General features: G+C 40.4%; 1 protein-coding gene across 2 annotated transcripts in view; it reads right to left on the bottom strand.

Annotated features, from left to right (window-relative positions):
* Window positions 1-22,375, bottom strand: part of SMYD3 (SET and MYND domain containing 3) — a 708,338-nt gene that overhangs the window by 16,718 nt on the left and 669,245 nt on the right. The gene's annotated exons all lie outside the window — the stretch shown is intronic.

A 22,375-nucleotide genomic window follows, 5' to 3' on the forward strand; every position in this document is an offset into this window, starting at 1 on the left:
ATGATGTCCTGCATGCAGGAGGAGCTCAATACAAGCTTGACCTCTTTCCCATGTAACAGAATAGAAGAGGGTGTTGTAAGGAGAGCAAAGAATGAAAACGAAGGGCTATGCTCCAAACCTGATATAACTTCCATGTGATTCAACAAGAATTTATTATATCAGAGTCAATAAAATGTGTACAGTTTGGCCGCTTCTATCTCCCACAACATCTATCCTTAGAGTCTACCAAACTCCTCCTATATGTACAGGATTGTTTCTGGGGCTGGAGGCTGTCTAGCTATAAGCTTTCCCCTCAAGGCCCAATAATCCCACCAGACACAAGACAAACATCCATACCACAGTTACAAAATATGACAGGAGAGGAAATGATTTTGTGCCCAAATGAGGCCTACCTTAGTACATGGTAATGCTCAGTTCAAGGGGATTGAATTACATTGAGAGAATAATGTAAGAGTTATGAAGAGAGAGAGGTCCTGGTGGTTGGTTGGACCGAAGGTTTCCTGGAGGAAGGAAACAAGATATAAACTGGCTCTCAAGGGTCTGGGCAAGCCTGGCTGGATGGGGAAAAGGGAAGCGCATTTACACTGCTAGCATGAGCAAGGGCACACTCCAAATGCTGCTTGTCCAAAGGCCACAGGTTCTGCCCTAAGAGTCATGACTCACACAGGGCTTGCCATGTGCCAAGCTCTGCTCTGACCATTTCTCACTTGTGAACTCATGGAACCACATTTAAGCTCTACTGTGTAAAAGAGAAGAGGCAGATCTACCAAGAGACACATATATTCTCTGGTAAGTGGACACACGTCTCCTTCTCATTCCTTCTCCCTGAACCTCAACTCTTCCCCACACGAAATGTGATATAGAAACTCCTTTCATTCGTGCTCTTCAAAAAGTGGAAAGCAGTCCTTGAGAGGGAGGTATTTCAATCAATAGAAGGTCGGCCATGCTTCTTTGAAAGAACTGCAAAGGGAGAGGGAGGGGAGAAACAAAAGCAACACCTGGGTCTTGGATTTTTCTTCATCTCTTGAGTAGACCAGGAGATCAATCACTTCACCCCTCACCCCACAAAATGAACATCATTATCTACTTGTGTGGAAGAGATTTTAAGATTTGCAGACAAAAGGCTTAAGTACAGGACACCATTATCAGGAGGTAACTGCCCCGGACACTTTCCCTGAAAAGCACACCTGAATTTGGGATTTGATTTTATTGCTATGAATGTGGAATAATTAAATTTAAAGGCAAAAAGGAATTTTTTACTAAAAATCATATCACAAAATGGATGTCTGTCATGTCAGTTAGCAGAAGGAAAGAAAAATCCTTGGTTCCATGCTGGGAGAGAAAGTAGCACATAATTATGCCTTGACAGGTACCTGCTCTTGTTGCTTAAAGATATTAAAAAAAACAAAGTGAAGTTCAGTCAGGAGAGGATGAGGGGAATGTGTCTGCGAGGGGGACTTGCACATAAATATTTATGGAGCAGTGTCGTGGCTCTGGCGAGCACTGACCACGTGCCTGGATTGTTTCTGGAAACCTCCCAGTTGCCATCTGGAATAACAATCACGACTACTTGCTGGAGTCGCACCCACAGCAACACTGGTGAAGCTCACTCCTGCTGGGAGAAGGTCCCCAGCAAGGGCACGTGGGTGACCGTGATGAGGAGAGAGGAGGGCCTGCCGGCTGTCTTCAATCATGGCACTGCCAAAAATGAAGGCCAGCGAAGAGTCTGACCCAGGAACGGCCTCAGGGGGGCCTAGGAGTGTGGGGACCAAGGCAGGAGTCTGAGTGGGAAGGGGAAAGGGCAGGGGAGCCTATGAGATGCTGTGTTCTGTGCCCAGGGTGGTAGGGAATGAGAAGTCCCAGGAGAGTCCCTGCTCTGGCTGGGACACAGTCTAGTTGCAGAAGTGAGGCAGATAAAATCATGACACGGAGAGCAGTGTGAGGGCTGCCATGGCACAGACGTGGGGCTCCAGAAGCAGTAGAGCCCTTGGTGACCAGGGGAGGGTTCCTGGAGCCACATAACTTGAACTGGTCCAGACCGGAAGGGGCCATGGGCTCCTGGGACAGTTGTTGGGGCATTATAAATTCCTTTTCTGTAGGTACAATGCTAGCAATCATTCGCTCCCGAATGCTGGGCCTAGGAGGGAAAAACTGCCCTTGGTGTTTCTGTGGTGAGTAAGTGCCTAGGAAGGAATGTGTTTAAACAAGCAGAGCAAAGCAGCAGCACCCGTACTAGCTTTAACTCAGGCCCATAAGCACCAAGATTGTGCTGCCCTACTTTGCGAGGAGGCTGCAAATCCAGAAAGTGGAATGCCTCAAGCTCAAAGGCTATTGAAGTCCTGGTGGCAGGACCCGCACTGCTGGTCCTGCTGAGGTTTCCCCACATGATGTAATTACCAATTACACAGCTTCACTACAGGTAGCAGTCTGGCACTGAAAGCAGGAAAAAAACGATTGTTCGGGATGATTTTTTTTAGAACTGATGTAAAAGACGTGACTGAATTTAAAAGAAGAGCTTAACTTGCCTCTATAAACCGTATTTCATAGTAACCAAAGAGATCAAAGAATGATGGAGAATTTTATGATAGATGGATTACGTTGTTACCAACAGAACCCACTGATCAATGTTAGCATCCTTACAGTGTAAAAATCAGACATCGTGTGCTCTCTGATGTCATACAACAGGAATTATTCTGCACTACCTATAAAGCATCCTTGCCAAAAACAAAACTGAATTTAATCAAGTCCATGCAGTTAAATTCCATTTCATAGGAAAAACAAGTGATAGAGGATCAAATAAAAGCAACCAGCTAAACCGAGATATGGGAAATTCTACAGGACTTTGATGCAGAATTTCAACAGGTCAATGGCATGAAAAGAAAAAGATGGCAGGGGAGGAGAGCACTCTAGATTAAAAGAGACTCAAAAGATACAACAACCAAATGTCACATATAGACCTGTGTATTTGACCTCAAACAAAACAATCATTAAAAGACATTTCTGGGAATTCTAGGAAATCTGAACATGAAACAGCATTGTTGGCATATAACGAAATGTCCACATTTTTCCAAGATGCAAGCTAATGAATGGATAAAATGATGTAATGTCTGAGATTTGATTTAAATTTCCTCAGCAGAATTTCTCTTCCAGCAATGGTGGATTAGTTCGTTCCAGACCGAACTCCTTGTTAAAAACAAGAAAAGTTAGACAAAATTTACAAAATAATTGTTTGAAGGTACCACAGACCCACTGAGGCCGAGGGATCTGGAAGAGTCAAAACCGCGGAAAGAACAGAAGCTCAAGAAGGTGATCCTTACATTTGTTGCCACTTTTCCCTTTGCTGACTTGAACGCAGAGGCAGACAGGCTCAAGAGCTGAGCAGAGGTTTTGGCAGTCTCACAGAAACGGACACAGAAACGAGCTCAGGGTGCAACAAGGATGGAAAGGAGCCCTGGTAAACATCCTTGACTTTCATTTGTGACCTCCAAAGGGTAAGGTAAGAGTAGTAGTAACCCAGAAAGAGACCAGCCCTCACAAAGACTCGATCTGTTCAAACCCTGAATGGATTAAGGTGATCTGTTCCTACAAACTCCCAGAAGCAAAAGTAAATTCTCTTTGAAGTAAAATGTCATCCTGAACCTATAATTATTCCTGTTCAATGTCCAATTGCAAGACATTCAGTAAAATTATAACCAGGCATACAAAAAACAAAGGACTGTCTGAAAACCAAGAGAAAAAAAACACAGACAATGAAACAGACCTATAGGTACTCAACAAGTCAGGTCTTTAAACCAACAGGTCTTTAAATGTAAAAAGTATGTTTGACAACTTAAATAATAGAAAAGAACTTTAGCAAAAAATTAGAAAAAAAAATAACCAATGAAATTTCTGGAACTGAAAAATAGAAAACTGGAGTCAAGAACTCAATAGCTTAACATCAGATGCATCACAGCCAAAGAAAGAATTAGTAAACTGGAAGGCAGGTCAAAACATGGAGAGGCAATGAAATGGCAAATAAAGGACCCTGGTCTCATACATGTTAACTAGAATTTCAAATTAGGTTAGAAAGGGAATGGGGCTGAAGCAATATATGAAGCCATAATGGCTGAGAATTTCCAAAAGTAATAAAAGACAGCAAATAAGATTCAGAAATGCTAAGAACTGCGAAATAGAATAAAACAATTCAACAAAAAGGGGGGAGGGATAAAATAAGTGTTGCAAAATTTTGATAATTATTGAATATGGATGAGGAATGTAAGAAAGTTCATCATATTACTCTATTTTTGTGTATGTTTGAAATTTTTCATAATAAAAAACAAGACACTGGGTTTTACTTTTTCACTTTTGGGAATTATGGCCTCTGGCAGATAACTGCCTCAAGTTTAAAAAATTCTGGATTTTTAATGAATTGTAAGCCTTATATAGAAATGACATGGAAACTCACAGGGGACTGGGCCAAGGAAGCGTGAAAAGGCAGATGAAGTCATGTGATGTTCCTCAGGCTTGGCTTAAGTTAAACCAGCTGCTGTATGAAAGTTATTTATGCCTTTGTGATAGGGTAGCTTCATTTGTAATATGTAACACTTTTGTTGCTGTTAGTTTAAAAAAGATAAAAAAGAAAAAAGATCCTAACATCGGGAAATGAAATCAAAGAAAGAAAAGATCATACCATCCTAGAAATTGCCTTAGAATAAGAACCATCTCTTACCATGAGCTTAATTAATTACACAGTCCAGAGAAGTGCTCTTCCCCGATGGGGGCAATGAATCCTTACTTCTCCATCACTCCTACTGCCTGCCTCGCTGGTGACAGGAAGATCAGAGCTATGAATTCTCACTTGTTTCCAAAAAAGGATGATCCTGGGTTCTGGCCTCAATTGAACCCTCACCTCCTGTTTTATCTGTGATATGTGTTGCTGGCCCCACATCACTGACAGGTGCATCTGCCACATCCCACCACCACCTACCCCTTGAGTATGAGAAAATAAAATTCATGTGCCTCTTATAATTCTATCATATATTACAACAGCATTTTAGAACATTACAGTGAGATTTTTGTCTCACTGCAATTAGATTTTTCTTGGGTTTATTTTATCCCACAAAATGAGTAAGCAGAATCATCTCCTTACACAAAGATTACATTTTTTTTTTTTTTAAAAGATTATTTATTTATTTATTTGACAGAGAGACAGCGAAAGAGGGAACACAAGCAGGGGGAGAGGGAGAAGCAACTCCGTGGGAAGCCTGCTCCTGAGCAGGGAGCCCGATGCGGGGCTCGATCCCAGGACCCTGGCATCATGACCTGAGCTGAAGGCAGACACTTAATGACTGAGCCACCCAGGCGCCCCCACAAAGATTATATTTCTAACGCCTCTTAATTTCCACTAAATAGAGGTCCTCCACCCAAAAGGCAGGACTTTCTTACTCTAAGAAGTTTAACAATTTATGGTTGTTGGTACATTATCTATTGTTATAAAGAAACTCTAAATCAGAGAAGAACAAAAGAGTTTTTTGTTTATTTTAAATGTTTATGTAATTCGGGTTCAGAAGCAGAGGTTTTACAGTAGATAAATTCAAATGAAAGAGTTAGGACATTCAGGCTCAAGACCTGCTTCTTCCAAGTAATTTGTTGATGGACCACTTCACATCACAATTAACCTGATGCTAAGACAAGGAGTGGGAGAACATTTAGAAATATTCGCAACTACATATAAACACAAGCTAGTATCATTAAGTGTCCAGGGCTAGTGAACGTATGGTAATCAAATGTAACACACTGTTATATCCACACTGAAATAAACAATGGGGAAAAATTGCCTGATTTTATTGCAAAGTTAAAAAAAAAAAAGTGGCCCAATAGCATAAAAATGGTTATTTCCAACAGCCAAAGGGCCCACTTGGATCACCTGTATGTTTCCCTGTTTTTTGTTTTTTTTTTTTTTAAATGCAAGCTGAATGGGTAGGAATGCAGAGAGAAGCCTGGTAGGATGGTGGTAGTTGAGATGATACTGGATGAGGGGCACAGAGCTGCCTTGTTAAAGAAATGCTTCTGTTGCAGATGGGGTTGAATTTTGAAACTGAAAGTTTGTGTTTTCATCTTCTTTTTGAAAAGTGAACCTCAGGGGTGCCTGGGTGGCTCAGTCGTTAAGCGTCTGCCTTTGGCTCAGGTCATGATCCCAGGGTCCTGGGATCGAGCCCCACATCGGGCTCCCTGCTCAGTGGGGAGTCTGCTTCTCCCTCTCCCACTCCCCCTGCTTGTGTTCCCTCTCTCACTGTGTCTCTGTCAAATAAATAAAATCTTAAAAAAAAAAAGTGAACCATGAACACATTGCCTGTATCATATTTGTAACTTGCAAATTACGTTTGACTATTTTCATGTCATGCTGGATTCATGCACAATTTTCTCACCCACTTGCCAGACCTGCTCATGAGCAGCCTGGGCCCCCGGCAGTTTGGCTACCAGCAGGGAGGCCACGTGGTGCTGCTCACAGAGCTGGTACTCCCTGTAGCGCAGTGGTAAGGACTGGTCAGAATCCTCCAGGCAGACAGGGTGGTACTCCACTGTATGCAAATAGTTTCCTTTAATGCTCATAATGGGGACAGTGCTTTCCTGTGTCTGGCTTTTGCCCATTTCGTGTCTTGCAGTCCTCTTTTTTAGGGTGTAAAATACTTAACAATATTTAGAAGTATTTCAAAAAGGCTGGCCAGCATGACTGAAATATAAAAAGAAATGTAATAAAATGCTGGCAAGATAGTAAAGAAGGGCGCCTGGGTGGCTCAGTTGGTTAAGCGACTGCCTTCAGCTCGGGTCATGATCCTGGAGTCCCGGGATCGAGTCCCACATCGGGCTCCCTGCTCGGCAGGGAGCCTGCTTCTCCCTCTGACCTTTCTCTCTCTCTCATTCTCTCTCTCAAATAAATAAATAAAATCTTTTAAAAAAAGATAGTAAAGAAATGTCAGGCCAAAATCTAAGTGAAGAGGGACCCCTGAGAAGTAAGTAGAATGGTGCAACTATGGTATGCTCATATGCTGGAGCCTCTGGCTTCCTCTGCTTTTGTTTGTTTTTTTGTTTTAAGCTTGGGGGGCATAAGAGCAAGTCCAGTGTCTACCTAACATCACAGGGTCTAACAGAGAATCCTCCCTTCTTGTCAATTGCAGGAGACAGACTACACTGAAAAGAGTCAAGGTAAGGCCAACAGAAAGCCAGAAGCCAGTAGAATAATATCCTCAATGTGCCCGGCACAAAGAATTCCTGTATCCTCAAAAATATCTTTCACGAATCTGAGTGTACAGGTAAAGGGTTCAGGGTTGCTTTTTGAGGTGAAGAAAATGTTCTAAAATTGAATGTGGCGATGGCTGCACATGTCTTTGAATATAATGAATTGCATGCTTTTGATGGGTAAATTGTATGGTTCTATGAATTATATTTCTTTTTTAAAAGATTTTATTTACGTATTTGACAGAGAGAGAGCGTAAGCAGGGGGAGGGGCAGAGGGAGAGGAAGAAGCAGACCTCCCGCTGAGTGGAAAGCCTGATATGGGGCTCCACCTCAGGACCCTGAGATCATGACCTGAGCAAAAGGCAGACGCTTAACTGACTGAGCCACCCAGGTGCCCTCTATGAATTATATTTCAATAAACTATTAAAAAAAGAATGAGACATTAGTACACCCACCCAAAATAAAATAGAGATATAAATCTAAAGAAATATGTACAAGCTCTATATAAGGAAAACTAAAAATTTCTGATGAATGAAATCAAAGAACTAAATAAATGGGAAAGTATTCCATGTGTATTGATAAGAAGACTCAATACTGTCAAGATGTCAGTTTTTCCCAACTTGGTTTATTGATTCGATGCAATCCCAATCAAAGTCCCAGGAAGTTATTTTGTGGATGTCAGTAAACTGATTCTAAGTTTACATGGAGGCAAAAAGAGCCAGAATACCCAACATAACACTGGAGAAGAACAAAGTTGGAGGAATCAATATAACCAACTTCAAGACTGATTCTAAAGCTATAGTAATCAAGATGGCGCGGTACTGATGAAAGAACAAGCAGATCAAGGGAACAGAGCAGGGAGCTCTGAAAGACCCACATATGTACAGTTGACTGACCTTTGACGAAGAAGCAAAGGTAACACAATGGAGCAAAGACAGGTGTTTTCAACAAATGGTGCTGAAGCAACCGAACATCCACATTGCAAAAAACAAACAAACAAACAAACAAATGCAGACCCAGGTCTTATGCCCTTCACAAAAGTGAACTCAAAATGGATCATAAATCTAAATGTAAAATGCAAGCCATGAAACTGCTAGCAGACAACCCAGGGGAAAGCCTAGATAATTTTGGGTATGGTGATACCCTTTTTTAAAATTTTTTAAGATTTTTCATTTATTTATTTGACAGAGAGAGCACACGCGCACAAGCAGGGGGAGCGGCAGGCAGAGGGAGAGGGAGAAGCAGGCTCCCTGCTGAGCAAGGGGCTCGATCCCAGGACCCCAGGATCATGACCTGAGCCGAAGGCAGACGCTTAACCAACTGAGCCACCCAGGCATCCCCAATGATGCCTTTTTAGATACAACACCGAAGACATGATCGAGGAAAGAAATAACTGATAAGCTGGAAAACTGAAAGCTTCTGCTCTGCAAAAGACACTGTCAAGAGAATGAGAAGGTAAGCCACAGACTGAGAGAAAATATTTACAAGACACATCTGATAAAGGATTGTTACCCTAAATATACAAAGAACTCTTAAAACTCAACATAAAGAAAAACTGAAAAAAATGAAAAAAAAGAGAACAGACATCTCACCAAAGAAGAGATACAGATGGCAAATTAGCCTATGAAAAGATGCTTCCGTTAGATGTCATTGGGGAAATGCAAATTAAAACAATGAGATACCACTTCGCATCTAGTAGAATGAGCAAAATCCAGAACACTGACACTACCAGAAACTGGTGAGGATGCGAAACAACAGGAACTCTCCTTCATTGCTGGTGGGGATGCAAAATGGTGCAGCCACTTTGGAAGACAGTTTGGTGGTTTCTTATAAAACTAAACATACTAAATAAACTAAACCATAGGATCTAGGAATCATGCTCCTTGGTATTTACCCAAAGGGGTTGAGAACTTATGTCCATACAAACACACATATTAACTTACAGCAGCTTTATTCATAACTGCCAAAACTTGGAAGTAACCAAGATGCCTTTCGGTACATGAATGAATAAATAAACTGTGGTCCATCCAGACAATGGAATATTATCTAGTACTGAAAACAAATGACCTATTAAACCATGAAAAGACATGAACAACTTTATATGCATATTACTAACGGAAAGAAGCCAGTCTACATTGGCTACATTTCGAAGGTGTGACATTCTGGAAAATGCAAAACTATGGAGAAAAAAAAATCAGTGACTTCTGGGGGGTGCAAGGGAGGGATGAACAGGTGAAGCTCAGAGGATTTTTAGGGTAGTGAAAACATATGATACCATAATGATGTACACATCATTATACACTTGTCCAAATTCATAAAATGTACAACACTGACAGTGACCCCTAATGTAAACTATGGACTCTGGTGATAATGATGTGTCAGTGTTGTAACAAATGTTCCACCCTGGTGGGGAATGTGGGTAATACAGGAAGCTGTGCGTGTGTGGGGGTAGGGAACATATGGGAAATCTCTGTACCTTCAATTCTGCTGTGCACTTAAAACTGCTGTAAAAAAAATAAGAGTCTTAAAAAAAAAAGGGAGAAGACGAAATAGAGACATTTTTGAAAAAACAAAAACTGAGAATTTGTCATCAGCAGATCTTAACAAAAGAAATTTCTAAAGGATGTACTTCTGGAAGAAGGAAAGTGAGCCAAGATGGAAGGTCTAAGGTACAAGTAGGAATGAAGAACAAAGAGAATGCCGAATATGGGCAAACCTACAAACAGACAAAACAGTTTTGTGGGAGTTAAAAATATGGTAAAAATAAAAATATACAATAATCATAGTATACATGTCAATAGTAAAGAAAACAGGATTCAAGTACCCTAAAGTCCCTCTCTATCCAGGAAGAACATAGGGCAGTTATATGCACACTTTATAACTCTTTAAACAGCTCATGTGTGATTTATATACCCTTTGGAATGTATGATATATTTAACAATAAAAAGTCTTAAAACCTGATTTAATGCTCTGTTTTAATTTCAAGGTACAAAGCCAGTGTGTAAAGAACAATTAGGTTAATAGATAATCTAGGGATTTAATGATCTCCAAAGATTGAATGTTGAATCAAGAAGGGAACGCTGTGGTTTAAAAAAATGTACATATCTTACCCTTGTTTGGAGGGAAAAATGATACTCATAAAAAATTAAAAATTCATAAAAAGCTGCATAATCTAGTTGTAAATAGATGAAACACAGTTTGCCATCAATAATCTTACCAAGCTGTATGTCTGTATCTAACACTACAAGTGTTGTTGACATGTATTCCAGAAATACGACTGGTCCTTTTATTGAAATCAGCTGATACAGATGCCAAGTACTTGAGAGCCCAGAGGCCTTGAAGAAGCGTAAACTCCCAGAGCACAGGTGTTGGGAGGTTCTGGAATGTGGTGCTGGGAAGTAGAAATGTTCTCTCTTCTTTGGTGATTTAAAAAAAAAAAAAAGTCTGTTGGGGCATAAAAGTTGGCAGTGCTAAGATGCAGCCTCATGAGAAAGTGAGTCTACAGCAGAGTTGGCAAAGTATGGTGCCAAGGCCAGATCCCCCCTGTGGCATGTTTTCACAAATAGTTTGGTGCACAGCCACACCCACTCCTTTGTAGACGGCCGGTGGCTCCCTTCCTGACACATCAGCAAGACTTAGGAGTTGTCCGTATGGCTTGCAAAGCCTAACACACTTACCACCTAGCTCTGTACAGAAAAAGCTGGCAGACACCTGGTCTGTAGTAAAGGACTTTCTAGAAGAAAGAGGCTGGAGAGAGGATTGCATACAAAAGAAAAAAAAAACTCTATAATGGGTAACTATGAATATGTGCTGGAAATGTGACTGTCTAGTTGTTTTTGTCACTAGTAACAATAATGATGATTAGAATAGATACAGTTAGAGCCCTTGCTACATATCAGGTCCTGATCTAAGGACTCTACCCGCTTTAGATCAGTTTCTTTTTTTTTTTTTTAACATTTTATTTATTCACTTGTCAGAGAGAGAGGGAGAGTGTGCACACAAGCAGGGGGAGAGGCAAGCAGAGGGAGAAGCAGGCTCCCCGCTAAGCAGGGAGTCTGAAGTGGGACCTGATCCCAGGACTCTGGGATCATGACCTGAGCAGAAGGCAGACGCTTAACTGACTGTAGCTCAATTTATTTCCAAACAACCCTATGCATATAAACTTTGGTAAAGATGGTATGAAGTGATCAGAGTCTTCTCTGCAAAAATGAGTATAAAACTGGACAGAATTGCCAAAAGCAACCACCTCAGGGCATTAGAAATTGACCAAAGGTAGACCTGTTCATTCTTAAAAAACAAACAAAAAACCAGCTAGAGCTTGATAAGCAAAGCAAGAGTCTCTGGTCTGCTTGCCTGGAGCTATTCCTATCCACCACCCTCCCCACAGTCCTAGAAGAACTGAGACAAGCTCTCCATACATAGCATCTGGGTAACTAGGAAATTGCACATCCATAAGGGGGCGCAAGAAAGCCTGACAAAAAGTAGAAGCCAAGGGAGAGGACTACAACTTTGACCTGCACACACCTTGCCACACACGGCAGAGGGAGGGAAGCCTTTTAGGTTAAACATGTTTGAGCAACACCCCTGTCCATGTCACTGGCTGCCCACTACGCAATCACAGGGGAGACCTCTAGGGAGCTAGGGCTAAAACAAAAAACTGAGCAAAGACATCATTAATAAGTTATACCCTACACTCCACAGTTTACATCCAAAAAAGTTACAAAACCACCACAACAATCTTCAGAACAATAAAACAGAATGCAGAGTTAATGTTATTTTACAAGTTCGGTTTTCAATTAAAAAAATTATTAGGCTGCAGTGGGGAGTGAAATGGCCCCCAAATAAAGCTACAATCTAATCTGCACAGCCTGTGAATGTCACCTCACACAGCAAAGCAAACTCTGCAGGTGTGATTAAGGTCAAAACATTTGAGAGGGGGAGAGTAGCCTAGGTCACCCAGGTGGGTCCCATCTAATTTCACGAATCTGGAAAAGCAGAAACCCATCCCCAGCTGGGTCAGAGAAAGAGCTGTGATGGTGAAAGCAGGGTCAGAGGATCGTTATGTTGTTAGCTTTGAAATTCAGAAAGGGAACCAAGAACCAAGGAATATGAGCAGCCTCCAAAAGCTGGACAACTTAAGGGAAGAGGTTTTTCTATAAAACCCTTAGGAAGGATCACAGCCCCACTGACACCTTGATTTTAGCCCAGGGAGACCTGTGTCAGGCTTCTGACCTACAGAACTACAAGATAATACATTTGTGTCATTTGAAGCCACTGAGTTTGTGATCATTTATTACAGCAACAAAAGAAAACTTGTAATACATACTGTAAAAGACAGGGAATCGTACTTAAGAACACAGCTGTCAAAAGAAATGGACTCCGGGTGGACTCAGATATTAGATTTAGAAAGAAAAACCATTAAAGCAACTATGATAACTATTTCCAACTAATTAAATTATATTCAAAGAATTAAAGGAAAACAGTTTTCAAAAAAAGGTGGTGGGAGGAAGTTCTGATAGAGAAGTAAAACCTGTAAAAAAGAACTGAATATAAATTCTAGAGTTGAAATGAAAAGTTCATCAGAGGGACTCAGAGTTGACATGGCAGGTGAAATCATCAGAAAAAATCAGAAGCCAGATCAATGAAATATCGAATCAGCAGAGCAGAGAGAAAAATAATTGAAGAAAAATAGAACACTCAGATACCTCTGAGAAGTCAGGTATATCCCGAAACACGAGAAGAAAGGGAAGGGGGCAGGAAAAATAGAAACAATTATGTCCAAAACCTTCCCAAATTTAATGAACACAAAATTTAATTAATATAAATTTAAAATTTAACTAATACAAAATATTAGCCCATAGATCCCAAGAAGCTCAACTATCTCCAAGTAAAATAAATGCAAGGAGAATCTATCTAGACACATCATAGTTAAACTGTTCAAAATTAAAGAGAAAATACTGAAAGGAGCAAAAAAAAAAAACCAAAAACAAAACAAAAACAAAAACACCTCACCAACCAGAAGGGAAACAGCAGACTTCTCACCAGAAACCATGGAGACAAAATACAAAAGAATAACAATGCTGAAAGAAATAAGCTGTCAACTAAGAAATCTGTACTTAAACTATCCTTCAAAAGCAAAGGTGAATACAGTCAAGATGTTGATTCTCCTCAAACTGATCTATAGTGCAATAAAAATTAGTGTAATAAAAAAAATCTATAGTTGTAATAAAAATACCAACATGAAATCCGTAGATATAGACAGGCTGGTTCTAGAATGTATATGGAAATTTAAAGACACCAGAAGAGTCAAAACAATTTTAAAAAAAGAATAAAAGAGGATTCACATAAGACAATTTTAAGATTTACTATAAAGCTATAGTAATTAAAACAGTATGGTATTGGCAAAGAGACAGATAAATGAAACAATAGATATTTCAAAAATAGAATTACACAAATATGGCCAATGTATTTTGGACAAAGACACAAAAACAATGTAGTAAGACAGTTATTTCAACCATCCGTAGGAAAAAAAATGAACTTTGACCTGAACTTTATACCTTATACCAAGATCCATTATGAGCCCATTAACTCAAAATGGATTATCAATCTAAATGTATAATGTATGATTATACAACTTAAAAAAAAAGATATAGGAGAAAATCTTCATGGTCTTGTGTTAGGCAAAGATTTCTTACATATAACACAAACAATTTTTTTGTCAAAAAATTGACATTGGAATTTGTAAAAATTAAATGTCCCCTATAAAAGATAGAAAGAATAAAAACAAGCTAAAGACTGGGTGAAATTATCTTCAAAATATACATCTAAGACTTCTAACCAACATATACAAAGAACTCTTACAACTCAGTAATAATAAGGCATAAACAAAAAAAATGAAAAATGGGCAAAATATTTGACAGGTATTTCAGAAAAAAAATACGAATGGCAAGTCAGTACCTGAAGAGATGCTCAAAATAATTAGTCATCAGAGTAATGTTTTACAGTACCACTGTATACCCACTGGAAGGGCTAGAATCAAAAGAAACTAACAATATTATTTTGTATGTGTTGGCAAGGATATAGAGGAACTGGAACTCCCATACACTGTGAGGGGAAGAAGAATGGTACAAGTGCTTTGGAAAACATTTTGGTGACTTCTTAAAAAGTTACACAGAAGACAAATAACGCAACTGAAATGAACAAAGGATGTGAACAGATATTTCTCTTCGAAGAAGAATAGAAGAATTCCATTTCCAAGAAGATACACAAATGGCTAATAAACACATGAAAAGATGTTTAACATCACTAGTCATTAGGTAAATGCAAATCAAAACTATAGCGAGTTGCCCCTCACACCTACTATGGCTGTAAGAGCCAGTGCTGGTGAGGATGTGGAGAGACTGGAACTTTCATACACTGTTGGTGAAAATGCAAAATGGTGCAGCCACTTTGGAAAATGGTCTGGCAGATACTATTCTGTTGTATATTGTCTCATCCCATTTACTGAAATGTCCAAAATAGGCACATCCATAGAGACATACAGTAGATTAGTGGTTTTCAGGGAATGAGGAGAGGGAGAGGAGAAGGCCGGGGCTACCAGGTCTATGATATTTTGGTACAGCCACCTGAAAGGACCAAGGCAGCCCCCAAATTCCATTACTAGGATATCCATTCAGGAGGAATGAAAACATGCCCACATAAGGACTTATATGCCAGTGTTCATTTCAGTATTATTCAAAATAGCCAAAAAAAAAAAGTGGAAATAGCCCAAATAACTGGTGAATGGGTAAAAAAGATGCGCTTGAGCCATACAATGCAATACTGTTCTGCCACAAAAGGAACAAAGTACTGATACACACTGCATCACAGATGAACCTCAAAAACAGCCTAAGCAAAAGAAACTAGATAAGACTACATATTATAGGATTCCATGTATGTGAAATTTCTAGAAAGTCTAGAGTTGTGGTGGCCTGCGGCTGGGCATGGAGGTAGGAACCAACACAAACAGGTGCAAAGGTGCAAGGGAACCTTTGGGGGTGACAGAAATATTTAAAAAATGGATGGATGGTGGTGCTCATTTGCACAACTGCAAAAATGTCTACAATTTATAGAGCTGTACACTTAAAACGGCTGAATTTTATGGTATGTAAATCACGCTTCAAACAAGCTGTTAAAAAGAAACATCAAACCACCTTCTGAACCTGGAACTATCACCATTTTACCACTGGGGAAACTGAAGCCCAGAGAGATTAGGGAACTAGCTAGAAAATGGCAGAACTAGGAGTTGATCACAGGCAAAATGGCTGCGTCCTTAGCCACAAATCAGACCTGTGTAATCTGCTAAGTATAAAAGTGCAGTCCTCGGAACATGGCGAAAAGTCCTGCCCCCTTCCCACAGGCAGTCATTTTCCATAAATACAAAGAGAACTATCACACGTGGAGTGTTATCCTATAAGCCTGACTCTGAGCAAGGACCATTCCTCCCCTCCATTCCCTGTGATTAGCACAACAATCTGCCAGGTAGTTACGATCATCCTCTACTGTACAAATTAGGAAACCGGGCACAAAGAAATCAAACAATTTGTTTAAGATCGCACAGCTAGTAGTTAGTTTGGGTGGAATTTAAATCAGGGTCTGACTCCAAAATCTCTATAATGCTTCAATTTCTCACAAAAATGGATTCCTCTTTTAAACATGTTATTTCCTCTCATTACTATCTGGCCTTTTTACACTAAAATACGTAATTTTGCAAAAAGTAATGTGCTTTTTAATGGATTCCCTGAATGTCACAAACCATGTCTATAAGAGAAAATACATTTTTCGCTACCTGTGTATGTAAAGCTTTCTTTGCTAATGGATGGATCCTCCTTTCACATTATTGAAAGCTAGACAGGCACAGAAAACTAGTTCTCTACCCCTCCCTCTGAAACCCAAATATATATATCACTCCCTCTAAATTATAGAAATACGCATTCATTTTATATACTTAATTATATTATCAAATCCCTCAAGAGGTCAAAATTACTCGTTCCTTCAATCTTGTTTCTAGAAGAGCCACTGCAGCCATGACTAATCTTTTTTCATGCTTATCAACTTGTAAGTTTTTGACATTTTTCAGTAATGCAGACATTATACACAAATATACATAGCGCACACATGGTATTTTTTCAAAAGGAGGAAGAAGGGAGAGGAGATCAAGGAAGAGTAAATGTTCACAAAAAGAAGGGTAGTGTGTTCCTCCTCTTTGGGGACTTGTTTATTCTGCCACTGTCAAAGGGGAAGTGAATCAAGAATTCAGACACACTATAGAAGTAGCAAAACCATTTGGATTTAACTTGGCTTCAAGAAACCTCTAGCAATAACTTTTCTTCTGAGGGGATAATTAATGACATGCTTGCTCTTTTCCCCATTTAATGTGGGGAGCATGACTGCCTGTGACAAAATCAGTGATCAGTCAGGGTACTCACAGTCAAAAAGGCAACTAAAAAGTTACCTCTGATAGAACACTTCCAATTTACTATCAAAATGCCTATCAAGACACAAATATAGATTTTAAAAAATCACAATATAACTTAAAACTAGTACTAATAGCCAACCTAATGCCAGAGTCTAGGATGTGTTCTTAGCCACAACTTTGCTCAGAACAATGCATAGTAAAACATCACCTGGATAAGCATGTTTGCTTGAAAGTGTTGGGAAGGTTCCCTTCCTACTAGCTGAATCATGGACCAGAAATGCAAGTTTGGACCAAGCAGGAATCTGTGCAGCTGTCCGTGCATTATGGGGAGGCTGGCTTTTGTAGTAGCCAAGGTCAGTCATCTGGGACCCCTTTCTCCTTTAGCCAATTCAGACCTTTGTTCCAAAAATAGGGTAGGAGTAGAGTTAAGGGGCAAGAGTGGAGGAGTAGGTGTGTCACATCAAATACTGACAAGAGCAGGTGCCCTAAATAACAGTTGGTAAGTGGAGACTAAGATATGAGGAGCCTTGACAAAAGTGCATTGTGAGGTGTGTAGTTTACAGTATATCTTATCTGTCTCATGTCCCAGAAAGCCAGGATGAGAACAGATGCCATTTAAGTCCACCAGTTCCCAAATGAGGAAAATCCACTAGATTATGAGAACTGGCTGTACATTGAGCCCATCTATCTGCTGTCCAGTTAGAGATCTGATGAGGAGATCCAGAGAAGACTGGGCCAAGGGCAATTTATATACCATGTCTACTGGCAAACACTAATACTGAATGCTTTCTCACTAAAATTGGGGAAAAGGCAAGGAAGTCCACTGCGATTATTCTTATTCAACATAGAAGTGCTAGCCAGTGCAATAACAAAAGAAAGGGGATTAAAAAGGAAGAACTAACTGTCCCTATTTGCAGAGACATAATTACCTATGTAGAAAATCCTAAGGAATTTACAAAAGCATTCCCAGAACTAATACATAAAATCAGTAAAGTCACAGGATACAAACTCAACACACAAAAATTAATTGCATGTCTGTATACTCACAAAGAACACATGAAAGCCAAAATTAAAGATACAATACCACTTACAAGCACGATAAAAAATGAAATACTTAGGTATAAATCTATAAATATCATGTACAGCATCTATGGATTGAAAATTATAAAATGCTGGTGAAAAAAATCAAAGATCTAAATAAATACATATACAGTGTCTATGGATTAGATGACTCAGTACAGTAAAGCTGTCAATTCTCCTCAAATTGATCTACAGGTTAAATACAATTCCTATAAAAATCTCAGTAAGAGGGCGCCCGGGTGGCTCAGTCAGTTAAACATCTGCCTTCAGCTCATGATCCCAGGGTTCAAGCCCTGCATTGGGCTCCTTGCTCAGCGGGGAGTCTGCTTCTCCCTCTCCCTCTGCCCCTTGTCCCCACTCATGTTCTCTCTTGCTCTGCTAATAAAAAATAAATATCTTTAAAAAAATCCCAGTAAGAGTTTTTGTAGATATAGACAAGCTTATTATCAAACTTGTATGGAAAGGCAAAGGAACTGGAATAGCTAACAACACAATTTTGAAAAAGAAGAAGAAAACTGAAGGATTCACACTATCTGATTTCAAGCATGTCTATGGAAGTACAGTAATCAAGACTAGGTAGCAAACCCTAGTTCTCTTCCTAGCTTTTGGCATGATCACTTCCCACATTTCCTCCTTGCTCCCAGGTTTCCAGTGTACCCTGGCAAAGCTAGTATGGAAATAATTTAGGAGGATCTATGGATGACAAATATTTGTTCAACATTTGAGTTATCTACTGCTATGTAATAAGCCATTCCAAAATATAATGGTATAAAAATAACAACCATTGTCTTAGGCTCACATGTTTAGTGAGCAACCCTGCTCTCCAGTATGTGGGGTTGGGATGACTTGAATGGCTAGGGGTGTCTCAAAATAACTGGAGGCTGGAACAACTGGCATATTTCAGAACAACTGGCATAAATCAGAGGATTTACCTGATGACACCAAGATACTAAGTTGGTTTCCTCATTCTCATTCTGGCACCTGAGCTGGAATGGCTGAAGAATAAGCTTAAGCGGGGACTGGTAACCAGAGTACTTATGTGGCCTCTCCACGTAGCTTCTCAAAGCATGGCAGCTGGGTGTTGAGAGGGAATGTCCCAAGAGTGAGCATCTAGACAGCAAGTGTTCCAAGGGACCAAGGCAGAGGCTGCAAAGATTGGTCTTATTCGTAGAGAACAAAGCTCTGTAAGAACAAGCACTGAATTGAGATCAGTATTGGTGATGGGGCCAATAGTGGCAACAGAGTATTAAGATGTAAAGAAGGCTACAGAAGGCTGGCAGGACACCAATGCAACAAAGAATATACTAACAACTCCCCGGGCACAACAATGCGATTTCACATCTACTATTTCATTGATGTAATTACAACTGTGTACTTTATTACCTTGGTTATACAGATGTGTGGATCTGGACCCCAAGGTTCTGAGAGGCTGTGGAATTTTCTCAAAGTGGTACAGCCAGTAAATGGAGGAGCTGAGATCACAACCCAGCAAGCTTCCCGAATCTAGTCTCTTTCCCGTCGACCTCACTAAGCCTCACCAACCTAATAGTTTTGCTGTAGATTAGCTCTGTGCACTTTGTTAACTTCTTAGGGTGTGGCTAAAACATTTCCAATCACTTCTCAATAGCCCCTGATACACAACTCTGATCCCACTGGGTACAAACATGCCTGTGGGCTGGCATTACTTCTCACCACCAGAAGCCTACAGGTGAAACCAGATTCATCACACAACTGAAAAGAACAGTGTTGGAAAAACGTGAAGCCAATGAATCATCCAGCAAGTTTGTCTTACACAGAAAACCTGAAATCCTGCATCCAAATAAATGGCAGAATACTGTTGCTACCAGCTGGGTTTCCATTTAAGACTCCACTTGTGGAAAATATTTATCACAGTCTTCCATTTGCTTGGTGCAAAATCAAAGAAAATTGAGAAATGCCAAATTACATTGTCTTAAAAAATCCTGTCATTGAGTAACCCAGCTCCCACAAGCTATTTTCTGAAGACATTACTGATGTCCTACCAAGTTGATGGAGTAATGTAATTTGCTAGCTGGAAAAAAGGCTGGCAAAAAGAACTGTGTTCATTAGAGCAATATCTTTACAATGCCTTATTCCATTTTCATTACTTTTCACGATCACACATCATATCACAGGGCAGAATGGTCGCCTTGCTATGCCCTAGATATTATAGTCCTTTTATAGTTGGAAGTAGATTTTTAGCACTTGTGCAAATTATAGCTGTTCTTCCTAGAAAGGGCTCTTTTATGCTGGGGAAAACAAGTTGACTCTCTCTGAAGGTCTATGGGGTCTTTGTTTACGTGAAGCGACCATTCCTTCAGACTCCTGAGTTCCTGTGGGGGTAATCTCTTCCACAATCCATTCATCAAGCCCAGTCCTAGTGCTGGACCAGTGCACATCAAAGTTCTGAAAGAAGCACCATTTGTCTGCTCTCTCTCTTCATCTCTCCTATTTCCTAGAAACTCTTCTCTCTCTTCCAGCTGGAGGACTTCCCAGTGGTGCCTCACCCATGTAGCCTTCCCCAGAGCAGTTCCCCACCAAAGATCCCTCTTCAACCAATCAAAACCCCCAAGCTTCCTTTAGAAAAGTCTGATTTCATCAAGGTGTGAACAGAAAGCAATCTTATTGGATTAAATTACAGCTGTGCATGATTGATAATTTCACAGAGGCATTTGCATTTTGAAGGAGAAATTCTTATTAACTCAAAATAATTTCTAATGGGTAAAAACTAAAAGAATGTAACTAAGGGATGAATTTCCATCAGTGGGAAGGAAAAATATTTTCAGGCACAGGTACCTCCCAGGAATTTAGAAAACCACGGTAAGCTGAGGTTCACATGCGTGGTACTCGACAACCAAGCATGGTAGAGTCCCCTGAGCAATGAGCTGGTCACACCCTCAGACTTGCTACTGAAATGTCCATTATGTGCTTGTTAGTGTAAAGGGGTGGGAGGTGCTTTGCTTACAATGGTTAAAATGAATAACAGACTGTGTAGAGGTAGAAAAAATCAGGGATCACCTACTTCAACCCCATCAATTTAAAGATGATGTAAGAGCCTAGAAAAGTTGTTCTAGGTCCACTGACTTCCTGTATGTCATGTAACAGGGTAATATGCCATCTTTTGGGGACTGAATGCCTAATTGGGCTATAGTTTCTTCTAGAGATATCTTCATAGGCAATGAAGCAAACGTCCCCATCATTAAGAGAACCTATAGACAGAAAGCTGCTGCACAGAGGGGATGAGGGTCTTTCCAACCGAAGCAGAGCAGGACTGGCACTAGAACTCAGTGCAATTTATTTTTTGTTGTTGTTGTTTTAAAGATTTTATTTATTTGACAGAGACACAGCGAGAGAGGGAACACAAGCAGGGGGAGTGGGAGAGGGAGAAGCAGGCCTCCTGCGGAGCAGGGAGCCCAATGTGAGGCTCGATCCCAGGAACCTGGGATCATGACCTGAGCCGAAGGCAGACGCTTAACGACTGAGCCACCCAGGCGCCCCAGAACTCAGTGCAATTTAGCACAAACCTGGAATAATCAGTAGTCTGCAACATTGCAAGCTCTGAGCAAACAAGGATTCCAATTACAAAAAGTTTCAAAACAATAAAAGAGCTGTAGTCGATAGCTGATTATTAAAGTCAGGGGAGAGAGAACATGTGACTGGGTAATAGAAAGAGGAAATGACCCTAAATCCTTTCTACTGGCTCTAGGATATTATTTTTATTTACTTTTGAGTAGAACTGTCTGGTCTCTGTTCTGGAAATTTCCTTCAAACTAAATACTGGTGCAGGACAAGTGAGGTCCAAAGTAGAGAGAATTTCATAAGCTCTCCCTTTTACCTATTTCCACCATATTCTCTACTAGACATGGAGAGCTGACTTCTCCCAGCTGCTCTCAAAACGTTGTGGCACAAGGAGCATCAATGGGTAAGTAGGTTTCCCTACTCAGGGGACTGAACTTCCTACCTGGAAAGCAAAGCTCCTTATAGATTCTTTTTTAAAAAATATTTCATTTATTTTGAGAGAGAGAGAGAGAGACAATGCAAATGGGAGTGGGGGAATGGGCACAGAGAGGGGGAGAGAGGGAATCTTAAGCAGACTCCACACTGAGTGTGGAGCTCAATGTGGGGCTTGATCTCATGGCCCTGAGATCATGACCTGAGCTGAAATCAAGAGTCAGATGCTTACCAACGGAGCCACCCAGGCTCACCTATATTCTTAATCAGAGAAAAATCCTATCTTTGATATGGCATACACCTTGAGGGAGACACACCAGGAAAATCCATTTACCTGTTATTTCCTTCATTTGTTCGTTCATTCACTCATTCACTCATTCATTCGTTCACTCACTCACTCTGAGCACCCGTTATGTGACAGGCACCATGAAGTGGAAATAAGGCAGGCAGTGATTCCTGTCCTGGTACAGCTTACATCTCTGTGGGCACAGAGAAGACATCGAGAAGCATTAACAAGTCTGGTGAGTACTGGCTAGGTCTCTGCAGGAGTCTATAGCGGGGGGACCTACTCTACACTGGAGGGTCAGGAAAAACTTCCCAGAAGGGGAGACGTTTTAGTTGGGGGCTGACAGACGAGTCAAATTTGACTGA

Source organism: Eumetopias jubatus, unplaced genomic scaffold, assembly GCF_037043125.1.
Source record: "Eumetopias jubatus isolate StellerSeaLion01/CBP00866 unplaced genomic scaffold, mEumJub1_p1.0 scaffold_12, whole genome shotgun sequence".
NCBI lineage: Eukaryota > Metazoa > Chordata > Mammalia > Carnivora > Otariidae > Eumetopias > Eumetopias jubatus.